The 17,675-nt window shown below is 40.0% G+C and overlaps 1 protein-coding gene across 1 annotated transcript in view; it reads left to right on the plus strand.

Moving 5' to 3' along the window:
- The window catches only part of MBOAT2 (membrane bound O-acyltransferase domain containing 2), an 88,590-nt gene that overhangs the window by 35,214 nt on the left and 35,701 nt on the right, over positions 1 to 17,675 (plus strand). The gene's annotated exons all lie outside the window — the stretch shown is intronic.

Here is a 17,675-nt window from a genome sequence, read left to right on the forward strand (position 1 = left end):
TTTTTAATGAAAGTTTTAGAAATAGCTTGTCTTACAGTAGATTGCTGTCCATGTAGCTTTTGGCCATGAGCTTTGTACCCCCAGTTGGGATGGTGCTAAATCAAATTAGAGTTCTGTTACTAGGTTTGCTTCTTGCTCGTTTTTCACCTTTTATGGAAGTTAAGAAATCCATTATTCTAAGCATAGTCTTTGGATTTCTGCATTTCTTCAGAGGTTCTGTCTGCTTTATTGCAGTCCCTGCTTTCCCAAAGGAATTAATAAGAAATGTTACATCTGGCTTTTCAAGGAGACAAGCATGTGGAGCAAAGGCAGTAGATATAGAAGGGAAAAAGTGGGGGTGAGAACTTCAGCTCAGTTCAATTTTTTACACCAGTCGATTTTTTTTTTTTGCATCAATGATGTGTTCTGTGGCTGATTGTAAACAAGTTTAACACACAAAATATTTGAACAATCTGTGAATTGAGAGATAGATGTTGTAGGTTACCTCTCTCTCAGCAAGCAAAGGTTTCTGAATTTACTGGTGCTAAAGGCTCATCCTCACTTGAAAATATTTGCTCGCGTTGATCAGGAGATAAGGGAGGTGCAGACTGCCTGCCCTCACAGCATAGCTGAACTCCTAATCAAAGTTTAACATATGGAATGTGTTCAAAACCAAGTACATGACTATAATGTGAAATCTTTTCAGCAAATGTAACCTTGGTTTGACAAGATTGGAAGCATTTAAAAGAAATTTGAGTAGTACTAGAATGGTATGACACAAAACCAGCTCCTGTGGGTGTGTCTTGTTCCTGTACTTGAGTTTGTCTTGCCAGATCATCAGTATCTTGACTGGCTCCCACAGCTGTTTTTCCTGCCTATTGCATCTGGTCTCTTAGCAGACTTTAAATTATAAATATTTTAAATATAGATGTCTCTTCATCTGTGTACTGAAAAATTTTTTAGGCAGATTCCTTTTGTCTCACTTTGAAAAATATTTCTTTGGTAAACAAAATCCAGTATAGAATTCTGGAAATGGAGGCTGAAAGGGAGTTGAGAGTTTATCTGGACCTCTGATCAAAGTCAGTTTGAAAGCTTTAAAAATAACTTTAAAATTCTACTAAGATTTTGGTCTTGTTTGGCAATCTGTATAGGTGCTTGACTATGCTTGCAGTTAGGTTGCCCTAGAAATTAACCCAAGTTTAGCCTAAATAATCTGTAGTTTGAGCCCCTTTCAGCTGTGTAGGGAAGTGTATTTCCTTTGTGCTTGCAGCAATCTTCTATTTATATTGTCTTCTTTCAGTCCAGTAAAGCCTGAAAAAGTCTCTTTAAATCTCTACTTAGGTTGGTTGTGTTTTCAAGGCCTCTTTCCTTTCTTTGTGTAGCTGCTTTTGGAATTCTTCCAGTTGTTCTATGTCATTTGGAGATGTGCTTCTCAAAACAGGTTGAGGTATTTGTAATGCTAAGCAGAGTAAAAGGCTTATTCTGTCTGTTTAGCAATGCTGTTACTTTGCATGGATCCTTTGCTTCTCTAATGCTGCCTAATAGTTGGTTTCCATTACAGACTTTTATGGTTGATTATTTACCAAGAAAAACTGTGCTTTGCATGTAACTTAATTGAGCTCCATTAGAAGCTTTTAAACCTTTTTTAGTTTTTCTTTTTTTTCCCAAGATTTTCTGATCAACTGAGTGTTTGCAATTTTTATAACGTAATGTCTACTTGAAGATTTAATTAGTGTACTTACTGTTACCAAACTATTTAAATGTTTCCTGTTGTTTTTGTAGGTTTGATTAGTGGAGTGATAGCTGATAGAGCCTTATGATTTGATTGTATTTCATCAACTTTTTTTGTACAATTTGGATTTGGGTTGGTATTCTCCAGCAGCCCAAATGTTAGAATTAAGACAGACTGACTGGCTGTAGGCATAACTTTAACTATAGCCAGCAACTAAGTACCATGCAGTAATAAACTAATAAAAAGGGAGACAAAGAAATAAAATTGTAGAGAAAGAAGTGATGCACGGTGAAATTGCACATCATACCACTGACTGATGCCCAGCCTGTCCCTTAGCAATGACTGGTCCCTGGAGCCAGTTCCCCCCAGTTTCCTGAGCACGATGCCCAATGGTGTGGAATATCCCTTTGACTGGTTTGTCACCTGCCCATGTTCTCTCCCAGCCTCTTGTGTACCTCCCTGCTGGCAGAGCATGTGGCACTGCCAAGTCCTGGACTCGGAGTAAGCACTGCTCAGCAACAACTAGAACTTCAGTGTGTTATCAACGTTACTAGGAAGCAAATCAACTTTGTCCCAGCTGTTCCTCACCCTGGCTGTGCTAAGGATAGCTTTGATCATGTATGGTGGTCATGCTTCTGTGGCAGACCACATCTGTTAGTTGCACTCATATAATCAAGTTCTACTTGTTCTGGATAAGTTTTGATTTAGTTGTGTTGCACTGTTTACCTTCTAGGTGTTTATAAATATGTACTGTGTAAAAAGCCAACAAAACCTTTATAGTATTTAATTTCCAGTTCAAGGGTCTATGGTTTTTTGAATTGCCTTTCTACTTTTAAAGACAATGTTCTAAAGAAGTGTAGCCCTTTTTTTTCCGTTTCAAGGAAATCTTACCCATGCAAATTTTTTCTCGGTGGATAATTATTAAATATGACTAAGCATCATTTAGCTTAATATCTTAGGGATTTTGCTTGTATTTTGATTTGTCAGCTCCTACTTCTCCAGATTGTTTCTGAACCTTATCTTCCATTTGCTTTCTGAAATTGTCCATACTGCCTTTATGATTTACAGGCTATTTGATTTGTGCTTTTGAATGCATTGTGACTGTTTAAAAGAAAGATGTCTCAAAAGCAGCGCTTTGTGAATTGCACTTAAGGTTTAAGCATTTGTTAGCGAGAAGGGGCTGCTGTCAGTTGTCACCTTCTGTTAGGAAGCTAGTAGAAATGAGGTGTATCTGGGTGAAAGTGCAGTAACCACACAACTCAACACACAACACTGAAAAATCCAACAGTACATACTTGAGTGGAGGCTGTTCAATTGTGCATGCAACATGGTGGCTTGAATTTAGGAGTGGGATATATATGTCATGGACAATCTCCAAGAGGAGCTTTGTAAAGCAAACTGTGTGAAGTGGAGAATAACAGAGGACATAGTGTTGTTACATGGATAGGAGATGTGGTGGAATACTGAGCCCGGTGTCAGGGACATTTTCACGTCAAGTACTGCACATTATTGTGGATTTGGAGAAGATAAATTAACAAAAGAACAATAGGTGTGGAAAATTCAAATGAGGCATTGTGGATGTCTGAGTTGGCTATCTTGGGAAATTAATTAAAAGAGATGGAACATTGTAATCTGCCCAAAGCTGTTTGTCTGCACAGGAGACACTGCATTTCTCTTGTACCACAGTGGGGAGGAGGCTGAGGAGGGATCTGGGATGGAAACCTGGATTTCATCTTTCTGTTGCTGAGAAAAGCAGGAGTTATGATTGTCCTGTTCAACACGACTACTCATTTCTAAAAATAAGTATTTTTGTTCATGGTAGTCTCTTGCCCTAAGCATCTACCTACTTTTAATGATATACCCAGTTCTAGCTATGAATGGAGATGCATATGAGCATCATAGAAAAGTCAGCTTATTAATTTTTCCCTCAGGAAGAATGTAAATCCAAATTGCTTTTAAAATTCCCCCTTTCAAAAGGGGTGGGCATTTGCTTCTATCTCAGTTCATTGTGGAAATACAGGTTTTCATTCTCTTAGAAGTTGCTGGAGCTAAGACTAGAAAAATGCCAAGAAGAGCCCCAGTATCCTTACTGAAGAGAAAGTATTTTGAAGGTTTGTAAATGCCAGGTGTCAGTATCTAAAATGGTTTCCTGCTGTAAAGAGCAAAGATAAATAAATTCTTCTGGAGACAGACTTTTAAGGGAAGATTTTTTTGTTCACCTTGGCTTCTGATGTAGCACAGACATGATATTTCGATGGCCAAACCAGTAAGTTGTTTAATTAAATGTATTTCAAAATTAAGATTGGATGCTTTTGGTAAGATTCTAAGAGTCAGAAAATGTTTTCCATTAAACTGGATTCTGGTAATCACTTTTATTGATTCTAATCTGAGTGTTTTGAGCTGTATTCCTGGCATTATTTCTTGTTATGCCTGCCTGGTTTTTGCCTTTTTACTGAGTGTCCTGATGGAGCTCTCATTCTTTCACTATGAAAGTAACATTTGTCTTCTAACCAGGTGTTTTCTAGTCTGAGCTACTGTGTCATGTGGTTCTCACAACTGCTTCTGATATATCTATTCTGACAAGGGGAGTGTGCTAAGCAAGCCATGGGTTTGATCCTGTGTGTAAAACCTAAAAATTGCTTAAGAAGTATCAAAATCAATAGCAGTGACCAGAAGGCATCATGCCTACTTTCTCCTTTTGAAGACAAGGATAGGTGGAGGTAGAAACTGTTTCTTCCCATGAGAGTTTGCTTAGGGATTAATGGACTGAGAAGTGTGGCAAAAGGAGAGCTGCAGATGCCCAGGGCTCCTCGAGGGGCTGCAGGGCTGTGGTGAGGAGCTGGGAACAGGCAGCCAGTTCTCAGAGGGGACAAGGAAAGCTTCTGAGGGATTGGGGTAGTTGAGCAGAGTCTGCCACTGTTCAGAAAATACTAGACTTGGCTGGAGGTATGGGTCTGTCTGCCAAGGACACAATGAACAAAGGGAGGGATGTGCTTTGTGTTCTGCCTGCCCTACTTGCTCTCAGATTTTTCTGTTAGGAATTTAAGCTTCTAGTTCTTGTTCTAGTAAAGTGTATGTTGTTTTGTTTTGTTGTGTATCATGTTTCCCCTTTTTGTGTCTGCTCTCCTCCCACCCCCCAAAAAGAAAATTTAAGAGCCTTTAAAGCAATCCTCAAAAACTGCGTAAAGAGGAGAGTGGTGTGAGAATCCAGACACATAATTTTAAGACTGTGGCTAACTCCGGGTGCTTCGCATAAATCCTGTCCTTTGACTAAGCAGTTTGGGTCATTCACATGTGGAGGCTTTCTTACTGGAGTTTTCTCACAGCGAACTGTAGTGGCTTATGGTTATTAAAGTAAATTTTTCTTTTTATACCTTTCTTCTCAGATGCTCCCCTGTCATTTCCCAGTTATTTGTTTCAAATTATCTTTAGAAATATTTGGTGTCTTTGATAAAAATGGTCATTTTTTTTACAAACTCTGCCACCTGTACTAAAAGTTGAGATGACACATTTGCTCTTATAGTTATGGGCCTCTGCAACTTAAAAATATGTTCTTGGGAGTAAATAGTTTTGTAGCTGGAGTGGTAAGAGAAATCTGACTTAACTGTGATGCTTACAGTGCAACAGAATCTGCTATTTAAATTAACATTTTAGGAAGTTTGTGTAGGAGGTACATGTTCCCACTATTAAGTTAAAATATTGGGATTTTAGAGTAAGAGGCTTTTAGTACAATTCCATAAATGCAGCAATAGTTTATAACTTGCTGTATGGAGATATATGGGTACTCTACAGATGAAACTGTGCAAAAGTAGAATAATTACATTTATCCCATGTGGCCCCATCTCGGTTGTGGTCCAGTATTCTTTGCTGCAATGTAGTTTCTTTCAGTAGGGCTTGCTTCACCCTGCATTTGTGGCATTCTTCTGTGCAGCTCTCCCCTACTGCAAGTCCTAGGAAGGATTAGGATTGTTTGAGGAAAATTTACTTGTTTTGGGACAAAGAGCTGTAAAACAGTATTGGTTTATATTTGGAATGCACATATGATGTGATAGCAAGCTTTAATAAAAGAAATTGCTTATTTTCTTTCTCATTTTACATTAAAAATTAACAATAAACTCTGAACAGCTAAATAGACTGAGTAAATTCCTAAAATTCATAAAATCAAGGTTCTGACTCAGCTTCCTGCTCAAAGCAGGGTCAGTGGTGGGAACAGATGAAGTTAGTCCAGACTTTGTCCTGCTGGGTCTGGATTGCCATCCTATGCTTTCTCCTTCAAGCTGATCATCAGCTAGGAGTAGATCTGTATAAGGTTGAGATGGCCCTTTACAACAAAAACTTACCCAATGCCTCATCATTCACATTGAATTAAAATTACCCAAATTACCACTTTATAAAACATCTCTGAGGCCAAACAAGACAAAGCTGTGGGCTGCTTAACAGCAGTTCTGATTGTCTGAGGTTTCCTTCTCTACCTTGCAAACCCAGTCTCATGGTTTTGCAGTGATCCTGTGTGATTGGGCCATGATAAATAACTATGTCTTTGGATTACAATCTTTGTCCCTTTATTTTTGCAGTTGTAGATTTTATGGGAGACATGTGTTTTCACTTTTTAATGTATCGTTGCATTCACAGGCTTTATTGGTTCACTGTTGAAATAATTTGAGAAACGAACTCAGTCATTGCAGAAGTGCAACATGTCTGTGTCTTGTTAAAATAATCAGTTTAGGCTAGAGGTGTGCTAATATGTTTGTAGTCTCCTAAAATACCCTCTCTGGCTAAGGCACAAATAACTTAGGGGGTGCACTGCTGATTTTTTGGCTGTGTCACTGATCTTAATTTACTAACAGCTGAAGGCTAACCTATGTACTGCTTTCAACTATAGTTGAAATATCTGACCTCCACAGTAGACCTTCATAAAGACTGAAAATATTTCAATAAACCATCAACTGAAAGGTTTAAGACTACTGTGGTTAGTTATTAAATATATAATTCTCTATGAATTGTGACAGGACTGCATCTCCCTTTTGTAGGTGTCCTTTATACTCTATGCTGCTTCAAGTAGAATGTTTTTTCTCATGATGGCTTCTGTTGTTTCTTTTTTCCCCATCCTTTCTCAGTCAACACTTGTTATCTTTGCATCTCCAGAGATGAAGTATGACAAGGTTCTGGCATTCAGCTGAAATCACTAAAACAAGATATGAATCTTACAGTCTGTTTTCTTGTTTTTAGTTCTGTTGTCTTCTCACAAGACTGCCACCAACCTTTTCCTTCCTGTTGCCTCTTTGTAATTTGAATGTGTATGCTGGCATAAGACTGTATATGAAGTGGTGTTACAGCAAGCACTACTTGTCCCTAGAAGAAGACCCAGCTGAAGTTTGAAAAGCATTCCATCATTAAATTTTTTCCCAACTTATGCCTTTGTCCAGCAGAGAGCTACTAAATTGGTCTGGAGAATCTCTCTTATGAGGAAAGCCTGAGGGAGCTGGGCCTGTTCAGCCTCAAGAAGAGGCAATTGAGAGGGGACCTCATCAGTGTGTATAAATATCTACAGGGTGGTTGTGGAGAGGATGGAGCTAGGCTCTTGGTGGTGCTAACTAATAGAACAAGAGGCAATGCACAGAAACTGATGCTCAGAAAGTTCCACCTGAACATGAGGAAAACCTTCTTTACTGTGTGAGTGGCCATGCACAGAAATGGGTTTCCCAGAGAGGCTATTGAGTCTCCCTCACTGGAGATACTCAGGAGCCATCTGGACACAATCCTGTGCCATGTGTTCTAGGATGACTCTGCTTTGGCAGGGAGATTTGACCAAATGACCCACTAGAGTCTCTTCCAACCTGACCCATTCTGTGATTGAAATTTTCCAAGTAACAGGCCTAAGTAGAATGTGCTTTCAGACTACTAATGTCCTTACAGAATCTTTTCTCAGCCCTTCCAACAGCTACAAGTGGGAGGAGTGATTACTAGTAGCACCAGAGCATTGTAAGTTATTTAAGAGCTAGCACTCCAAGTATTCAATAGCAATTAAAATTTAGCCCTGGCTGGATGGATATCTGGTGGTCTAAAGATCACCTGATGAGATTTATTCACATTGTGAAAACATTTAATTAAATAGCTAGTGACAAAACATAGGTGTATAAACTCAACATGTTTTGTTTGACAAATAGCATACAGCTGATCTAAACCCCTAATGAAGGAGTTCTCATTTTTTTGGTCTGAGGCTTCATGGATACCTCTAAATTTCAGTCACCAAAACAGTATGAAGTGTTTACTTAAAAGATACTGTCAATTTCCTTTCATATTCTCAAGTCACTACTAAGTGTCATAATCCCCAGACATGTTAAACTGTGTTTTTTTAAGGCATGTAGACCAGGACATGCACATTTAGCTGAAACATTTCTTCAGATTTGGTTTATAATGAAAATACAGAAGGAAGCTGAACTGCAGTGATACTGCCAGGCTTCACAATAATGAAAAATCAGTGTGTGTTCTGTGTGCTTGTATTACAGATTAGTCTGTCTTGACTGTTATAATGTATGTGATTTTTCAAAGTCTTGACATTCCTGGCAAGTGCAGCGTAGGAGCTTCTGGATGCATTCTGAATTTCTGGCTGACTGGCAATCACACTATTTTTAGACTTGAAGGCTCACAGTGTAGAGTTTCACATGCTTTGAATAAAATTAAAAATTCTATCTGAAAATTAGTGATTTTGATAAACGATGTTCAAGTTAATAAGTATGTTACACCCTTCTTATTAAAAACTTGTTTTGGAGAGTAGACAAGTTTAGTGTTTAGGTGTTCTTATTATAGTGAAATAGAGCAGTTCAGCATAAATTAAAATCAGGGAAAACTACAGAGCCCTGGGAGTCCAAATGAAAAGTATCAGTATTCTTCTATTTTGATGGTTAGAGGAAACGGTGCAGCCAGAAAGAGATGTATGATGTGAGTTAACTTCTGACTTTGTGGTTCATCATCATGAGGGTTTGGGCTTTATGGCAATGGGACACTCTTTGATGACTGTAGTCTGTTATGGAGAGGTGGGATCCAACAGTGTGGAAGAGGTGAGGGAGTGTTTGACACCAGGCTGACCAATTTGGTGAGGCTGGTTTTTAAGTGAAGGGTCCAAAGTGGCAATGCATCATCACATCCAGCTGGGGAACAGGAGGAACTGGAGCTCCTTGTGCAGCCACAAAGTTACTGTGTCATAGAAATAACTGAAACATGGTGGGCCAGGTCATGTGTCTGGAGATCTGCCATGGATGGCTGCAGGCTGTTTTATAAAGATAGGTAGGGAAGAAGAGGAGGAGGAGTAGGAGTTGTTAAGGAGAACCTTGAATGTGTAATAGCCATCTGTGGTGATCATGGAGGCCCTTTTGAATGCTTCTGGGTCAAGTTCAGAGTAAGTTGTCTCCAAGGGGAGTCTTACAGTAGATATCTGCCATTGACCTCCAAACCAAGATGATAGGGCCAGTGAAGCAAAATTTGGGTCACTTAAGCAAACTTCAGGTCAACAGAACTTGGTTCTTATGGGTAAATTCAACTACCTAGACATTTGTTGGAAGAACTATAGAGCAGTTGATGTGTCATCCATCAGGTTTCTGGAATGCACTGGGAAGTGCTTCCTTGTACAAATGTTAGATGTGCCAACCAGGAGTGAGGCACTGCTCAAAAATGGACAAGATCTGTTTTGTAATAGCTGAATTAGTGATAGCCTTGGTGGCAGTGATCACAATATTGTGGTGTTTGGGATCTGGCTGAGCATGCTGAAGGCAGTACCGAGACAAAAACTTGGGAGTTTAGAAGAGCACACTTGAGCTCACTCAGAGCTCAGCTGGGAGGGATCCATGGAGGATAAAGGAGCTAGTGAGTGCTGGGAGTTTTTCAGGGATGTTTTCCTGGAAGCACAAAAGCAGCTGATCCCCCTTCAAAGGTGAAGGGAGTGAGCAGAACAAAAGGTCCCCTTGGCTTAACTATGAGCTTCTGAGTGTGTTCAAAACCAAAAGGGAACTGTAGCAGAGATGGAAAAGTGGTTGCACACCTGTTGAAAAATACAAGGACATTGCCAGTGTGTGCAGAGATGCAGTTAGGAGAGCACAATATCTCTTTCCTCTGCAGATTATCACAAGTCAGATGAAGTATGTGGTTGGGAAAAGCCAGCATGGACTCCCCAAGAACAATGGTGCTTGACAAACCTGCTCGACTTCTGTGACAAAACAGCCTACTTGGTTGATGGGGAGTGAAGGGTGGATGTTGTCTACCTGGATTTTTCCAAGGCTTTCAATACCATTTCCTGTGGCCTTTTCCTAGAGAAACTGATGTGCGGTGGCCTAGACAAGTGATTTGTGCAGTGGGTGGGGAAGTGGCTGAGACACTGCGCTGTCAGCCAGGTAGTGGTAGAGGCCTCCTCTTCAAACTGGCATCCTGTCCCAAATTGGTTCCCCCAGGGCTTGATATTGGGCCCAGTGCACTTTAATATCTTCAAATGTAATCAGCAAGATGGGATGAAACACAGTAGAGAAGTAGGCACTTTGGAAGAGACTATCTTCCTGTAGAAAGACCTGGATAGGATGGAAGAGTGAGCTGACAAGAACCTTGTGAAGTTCCACAAGGGCAGGTGTAAGGTCCTGGGAGAGCAAAGTCCAGGAGTGCAGCACAGGCTGGGATCTCCCTGTCTGGGAAAGGGACCTGAGGGCCCTGAGGGACAGCAGCTCAAGGGTGGGCATTGTGCTGCTGTAGCAAAGGAAACCAACAGGACGCTGCTCAGGGACATCAGAGCAGAGAGAAATAAATCATTGTCCCACTCTGTTCAGTGATTGTCAGCCCTCATCTGGCACACTGTGTTCAGTTTTGGTCCCTGCTTTGCAGAAAAGGATGTGGACAGGCTGGAGAGGATCCAGAGAGGGACACAGAAAAGTAAAAGGACCAGGCAGCCTGCCATATGAGGAAAGGCTGAGAGAAGTGGGTTTGTTCAGTCTTGAGAAAAGAAAGTTCAGGGGAGATCTTGCCGCTGTATTCCAACATTTAAAGTGTGGATATAGAGAAAATGGAGACCTCATATGATTCCTTTTGGAAAAAAAAGGGAAAAAATTACTTGTACAAGTTACTCCTGGGAAGATTCCAATTCAGTGAGAGCAATCAAGCATTAGAATAATCTCTCCAGTGTAGTGATGGATTCCCTAGTATTGGACACTTTCGAGATTCACCTGGACAGGGTACTGGGCTATTTGTCGAGACTGTGCTTTTTCCAGGAAAGGTTGGATCAGGTAGTTCTTGTCCCTTCTAATCTTATATTCTGTGATCTTGTAATTCAGTTCAGTGAGTTGTAATCTATAATACACTTGCTCGTGGAATGCTCTTGTGCACCAGGTGTTTCTGTATGTGTTCCAAAGGTGGGGCAGTCAGAGGGATTGAAATAGCTCTGTAAATTTAGCAGCTAATTATCAAGGTTCTGTGGATCTATACAATGGGAATTTGAATGCCTAGAGAACAGCTGTATAAAGAGCAACACTGCATTTGTGGATCTTGGTTTAAACCACCTGTTTGTAATGGAATGATGAGTCTGTGATAGGTTTCCCAGGCTGTTGGAGTCCACTTATCTTCCTTGATTCTGCCCGTCTGTGCTGGCTGTTCAGTGGTGTTGTGGTGAATTGTCTAATGTGCAGTGGGACCTTTGCCACTGTAATTGTAGTAAACTTCTTCTATATCTATGTAGTGTGTATCTCTTGCTATGAACAAAAAAGTGTAAGCTATTTCTTGTAAACTGCTTTTCTAATTGTTGCTCTGAGTTTAACAAACTCTGAATTAATAATATTTGACTTTTAATAAATACTAAGTTTTTCACTGTATAATGGCTCCAGTAATGATGAAAAAATTTGAGCATATTTCCTAATTCTGAGTAGTGCTAGTTATGAAAAGCGCAACTCAAGATGAACTCCCTTCTTTGTCTCTTTTTGGTAGTTCAGGTTTAAGATTCATACATCTCTCTTTAGAATTCTCTTGTGACTTTTGTGTTACCTGTAGATAAAAGAACTCAAGTAATAAAAATTTTCACAAAGGAAGCTTTGAGCTGGCAAAACAATTGCAGATGCCTTCTTTATGTGTAACTTGCTGTCTCTAGACAGTCCTGCTAGCAGCAGCAGATTTTGTTCTTTTGCAGCACTATTGATAAATCAGTGCTGCAAAAGATTTGGGAGTGAGAAGTTCATTTGTTTGGATGCCCTGTTTGTAATGAGGAAAGAAAGGTCTTACCCTGCATAAAGAATGGCTCATTGTGTTTGGTCATATCCCTACTTGTACAAAACAGAAGAAACCAGTAGTATAAGAAATTTCCAGATAGTGAATATGAAAAGTGTTTGAATGCTGGGAGAAAAATTATCATCAACCTTACTTCAATAATTTCTATTTTCTTCAGAGAATCTTAAATGGCTTTTCTCTATTATGTCAATTCAGTGAATTGAAAGTTGAGATCTATAGTGAGTTCTTACAGTAGGAAATATAAGGGAGACAATAACTCAGGGAGATAATGGAACACCTTGATGAAGAGTGATAGACAAATGGCAGTAATATGGGTATACGTATAGGTGAATAATTCATTGATTCATTGTTTTAATCACATATCTCAAAGGATAACTGATGAATAGCCTGAAGTTCCTTATTAGCATTGACATCAAGATTGCATTTTTACAGAAATGTAGCCTCTTGTGCTAGCATATATTGTGATTAAATCTACCCAGAAGTATCTATTAGTTGACTTAATGCAACTTACTGTGAAGGTCATATGATTAATTTGTCTGGAATAACCCGAGCTATTCTAATTTTAAAAATTTCAGTTATTTTTCAATAAATTGTGAGATAATTTGATTGCACTGAGCATTTTAAGGGAAATTTTTGAAGTGTATTGGAAAATCACGAACATGAGCGGTTTGTATGTCCCCACTGAAGAGCAGAGAGGTGACAAACCAGAGTGCAAGCAGTTCAGTGGCTGTGGTAGGCCAAAAGTGCCACCAAATTCAAATATGCATGAAATAGGACCAAGATAGTATTCCAATAAATCAAAAATTTTAAAAGGTATGGGTTATATAAATACAAATATGTGTGGTATGTACATACATATCAGGCAGCATAGTTACTTTCTAATTTAAAGATCATAAATACATCTTTGTGTAATATTGTTTGCCTGTGTTGGAAGTAGGTCATAAGTGATTGAGCCATGACTTGGACTGTCATTGAGTAGGTGTTTAATTTGCTGTGGGGTTTTATGTATGTGGTGTTTGTTTGTTTGTTTGTTGGGGTTTTGTTTTTGTTTTGCCTTACTAACTGGAAGCATGAAAAATGTTTCAAAAATAAATGCAAGGCTTTTTCATAATGGGTTTCTTGTGTATCATTGTTTTTTGTGGAGTATCTCAAATTCATCCCCGGAAATAGTCATTAGTGTTTCTCATATGCGAGAGAAAAATCTACACAAAAATAGAAGTTGCCATCATCTATTCCTGTGTCGGGCTTCATCATTGAGCAAAGAAAATGGAGCTACCCACAGGTTTTCTCCTGACTGAGAGCAGGAAACAGCTGATTTAGGTCTCTGCATGTGTTTCTGCAGGACCATATGACAAATACTGTGACAGTGGTGACGTGTATGCATCATGTGAATGTTATATACATCGGCATGCATTGATTAAAGGATGCAGAAGATAGGACATTGTAGCAGTGCTTTAACTTAGCTGGGGGATGGGGATTGGACAGAAATGAAACAAGTCATCTGAAGGGATAGGTCTTTCCAGGTTAGAGGAATGTTAAACATTGGAGAAAAGCAGGTGTTTCATTTATGCTATGTTTTAAGCAAATTGTATTTTTCAGAAATTGTTTCAGAAGTGTTTTATTGCATCCATTATGCTGTTTGAGATGTGTGTCTGATTGCAAGATGGTGTAAATAGCTCAGCAAGGTATAGGGCTGCACTGTTGGTGCAGATCTGACCAGCTGTGTGGCTTGCGCTTGATTCAGTACCCTGCTGAAAACAAAGAAGTGTTTGATTTCTTTCTGTAGGCAAAGCAAGAAATAGGTTGGGAAATATAAATACCATCATCCCCTCTGATAAAATACTTCTGTAGGGCATTTTGTTTTGAGCAGTGGTTTAAAAGAAAATGCAGCTGTGTTAGGTTGTTAGCACAAGCTCCTGGCTTTCCTTTGGTCTTGGAATCATTAAAATACTTGGTTTTTGTAACTAAATCTGATTCCTGTGGCCTTTTGTTTTGCATGCTGCTTGCAGGGTGCTGGGTTGTTTAATAATCTGCTGGCTGCCCTGTGTACTGATTCTGGCTGCACAGCCACCTTCTCAGCAAATCATATCCCCTATGTTCCCCAGCTGCTGCCATCCTTAACACATGCAGAAAATGTCTCCTGGCTGGCTGAACACAAATTCCAGCTGGCATCACCTCGTGGCTGAGCAAACCTGGTCTCTCTCTGCTGGCAGTGTTGCAGCCACACCGGTTCTCTGCCTCGGTTTTTGTGTCTCAAGGCAAAGATGTGGGGCTGCAGCAGAGATTGGAGGGCTGAGGCAGCTGGGAATGTGCTCCCTCCCCAGAGAACATGGGCAAGAGCATGGGGCACGAGGGGGTGTGTAGCTGGAGCCGGGTGATGAGTGGGTGAATGGAAATAACAGCAGCCTCTTATCTTCATCCAAGATGATACTTGCCAAGTGCCGAGTTAACAGCAGTGATGGGTTTAATGATTGACCTTGCTATTGTTTTGTCATCAGAAAACTTGTTCTGTTAAACTTCCTGTGAGTTCTTGTATAAGGCTAACTGGTCCAGTGAAATAGAATTATTACAAAGTACTTTGTACTTAGCAGTTCTAGTTTACTGTTTCTAAACCATTGTGACTATTAAACATGTTCTTTAAAATAGCACTTGCAGTAGTCCCATTATTGTCAGTGTTGTGTAATGACATTTTTATTTCCTTAAAAATACTCTCAGAAGTTGTGTTGCTGCCACACACCTAATATCAGATTGTTTTCTGACTCTATGGTCTGTGGGTTTCTGCTGGTTTGCAATATTAATGATAGTTAATTTTGCAAACCAGTTGTGGTGTTTGCAGAAAAGTTACTTATGTATCACATAGAAGAAAGAGTAAGCATAAAATTACTTGCATGCTGTGATGCTGAAGCATCCTAAAGCTAGGCAAATATTATGTAGAAAAATGAGTGAACAGATGAAAATTCACAGCACCAGCATGTCAGCTATTTGTTTTCTGAGTTATGAGTGCTCATTTGTGTCAGAAGATCTCAAGATTCTACTTCCTTCATCAGGGTTTTGTAAAGGCAGATTCCAGCATCATGGTGTTCTGCCTTTACAGATTTTGTGTTGTGAAGCTGTTAGGATTTGTGTTTTTAAGTGCTCTATACTATTGTCAACTTTTTGAAATGCAAAGGTCAGACTTGGTGCTCTTATCTGCGTTGTTTACTGTTATACTTTCAAGTGATTGCAGAAATAGGGGTTGATGTGACCCAATATGGGTCATATCAAGTTCTCTCCAGTGAGGGAGAACTTAAGTGACCCCTCATGTCTTATCTCAATTTAACATTAAAATTTGGACATATCAACTTCAGTTCTCATCTTTGAGTTTTCTAGGGGAGCAAATATTTTTTATTCCCACTTTCTTAGTTCTGTGTTCCTTTTGGAGTCTTACAGGAAGAATGAATCACGCAATATGTGTCTTCCATTCCAGGGAAGATATGAAAGCACTCTCCCTCCTGCCTGTCTTCTGTTTTAGATGATGTTTCTCTCATTTATTAGAGTTTGAAGCTGGTCTCCTTGTCCTTGAGATGTTCCAGAATTGAAAGGAGCCGGGGGAAAGCAAGAGAATGTAACATTAGGGAGCATGTGGAAGAGATGAAGTGTTCTTGCATGTGTTTTTGACAAGAATATCTGTGTTGCATTTGTCATGTATTAATGTTGCATTTGGAATATGGCCTGTAGCTATAACTGGAATGATCATTTAATTTAGCTTGGTAAAGATTTACTTGACCAAACCATTATGTTGCCATTATGTAGCAAAACATCAAAATACATTAGTCAAGTGATAATGTCAGCAGCGCATCTGCATAAACAAACAGTCAAGCCACCACAAATGGTTCTGGGACACTTGAGCCAATGAATCCTCGTGTACCCAGCCTTGTGTGTCTGTGTGCAGGGCACCGAGGGGCCTGGCTGGTGTTTTTCCTGTGGCTGAGTGTCCTGGTTTAGGGCAAATTTGGGAGAAGACCTCCAAAGGGGGCCCCTCCATAAAGCAAACCCACATGGCTCCTCCCCCCAACTGGTTCGGGAAGGATTTCTCGGAGAGAAGTGAAAGGAACCTGTTCATTAACAGGTACAGCACCCCCCAGCATGCAAAATGAACAATACTGGAAGGCACCACTCTTTCACCCTCTGAAAAAAGATGACAAATTCAGAAAGTCTCTCTTGGGAGTGGTTGCTCTGTTCTCAGTCCCTCCGGCGCTGGGGCAGCTGCTGCAGCCACAGGGTGCAAACTCTCGGTGTTCCCAGGTCCCAATCCAGAGCAGGTTCGAGTGGTTCCAAGAAAGGGAAAGGAAAAACAGTCCAGGAGAAAAATCAGACTGCTTAGCTAAATTAACTGGTGAGCAGAAGCAAAAAGCAAGAGCAAAGCAGAAGCAAGAGCAAGGTGAAAAAGCCAAGCCAAAAGCAAAAGCAGCACTACGTACTGCCCCGTCTGTGTGTCGTGCCAGCCGTGGGGGAGTGGCTGATAACAAAACCAAAACAAAACTTCGCTCTTCACAGCCAGTCTTGAAGGCACAGAACATAATATGTAAACAGCATAAACAGAACACACAAATGGGATACAAACATCATAATGTCACCCTAGGACACTGAGCAAAACCCGCTGTGGGCCCTGGGGCTGCAGGCTGGGCGCTGCCGGCACAGGCAGGCCAGGCCGGGCTGCTGGAGGGAGGCCATTGCAGCCTTCCTGCCCTGGGTTGGGTCAGGCTGCTGTTGGATCTAAGCGTTGGAGAACTCTGTCCACTTGTTAAATTTGCTTTAAAATGGCTGTTGGACCCAAAAATCTTCATCTGAGGGTTGGAAATGGGTGGAATGTGATAGTCAAATTGCTTATTACCAAAGCACGATGGTATGAATGCTTCATTCTCTGGAAATGGGCTCATAGACAGCCTGGTTTTGTCTTTTTGTTTGCTGTTTATTTAAATGCATTTTGGATCTCCGCTTGAAGTAATCAGGAGGGACAGATTAGTGTGTGAATCAGAAGCTTCTGAGTGGGCAGGAGGATTATTATTGCTTGTATTTTAGAGGCACACACACTCTAAGGCTGTTATTGTTTACATCATAAACCTGCTCTGTTTCCTAAGAAGTAGCAATTGTGTATGTCAATAACACATACATAAAAAATTATAAATAGGCAACTCTTTTTGGTGCAAAAAAAGCAGATTGAGCAGAGTAGCTTACCTTGAGGCTCTCAGATAGTCAAAACTAAGCTAATTCTAATCAGTATTTCTGTTGCCTTGTGCTGGATGATTACAGAATTAGATGTTTAGCTTTGACACTTAGGACTTTTTTTGATGTACATTTTTCCTTTTGAAGTTTTATAAGCAAATATTGTATGTTCTAACTGCACAGAACTGAGTTTCTCTGTGTGAACAGTGCAAACGGATTATGATCATCAGAATTAAAAATAATATAGCTGGATTTTAATAAGAATTTAGTTCTGACCCTAGAGGCAAGAATTTAATTTTTTTAGGATTTTTTTTTCTAGATTTGGTGTAATCTGTGGAAAAATAAACAAGCAAACCCATGCAGCAGCTTTCAGCACAGGACTTGGGAAAACTCAGAGGCTATTCTGTCACCTTTTCTAAAAATCAATGCAGTATAATGTTATGTGGTGTCTAGGTCTGCCTTTTAAAATGGAATAATTACACATTTAAAGGGAATAAAAGTACTT

This window comes from Melozone crissalis, unplaced genomic scaffold (assembly GCF_028551555.1).
Source record: "Melozone crissalis strain CALT ecotype California unplaced genomic scaffold, PUWL_Pcris_2 ptg000027l_1, whole genome shotgun sequence".
NCBI classification, from domain to species: Eukaryota; Metazoa; Chordata; class Aves; order Passeriformes; family Passerellidae; genus Melozone; species Melozone crissalis.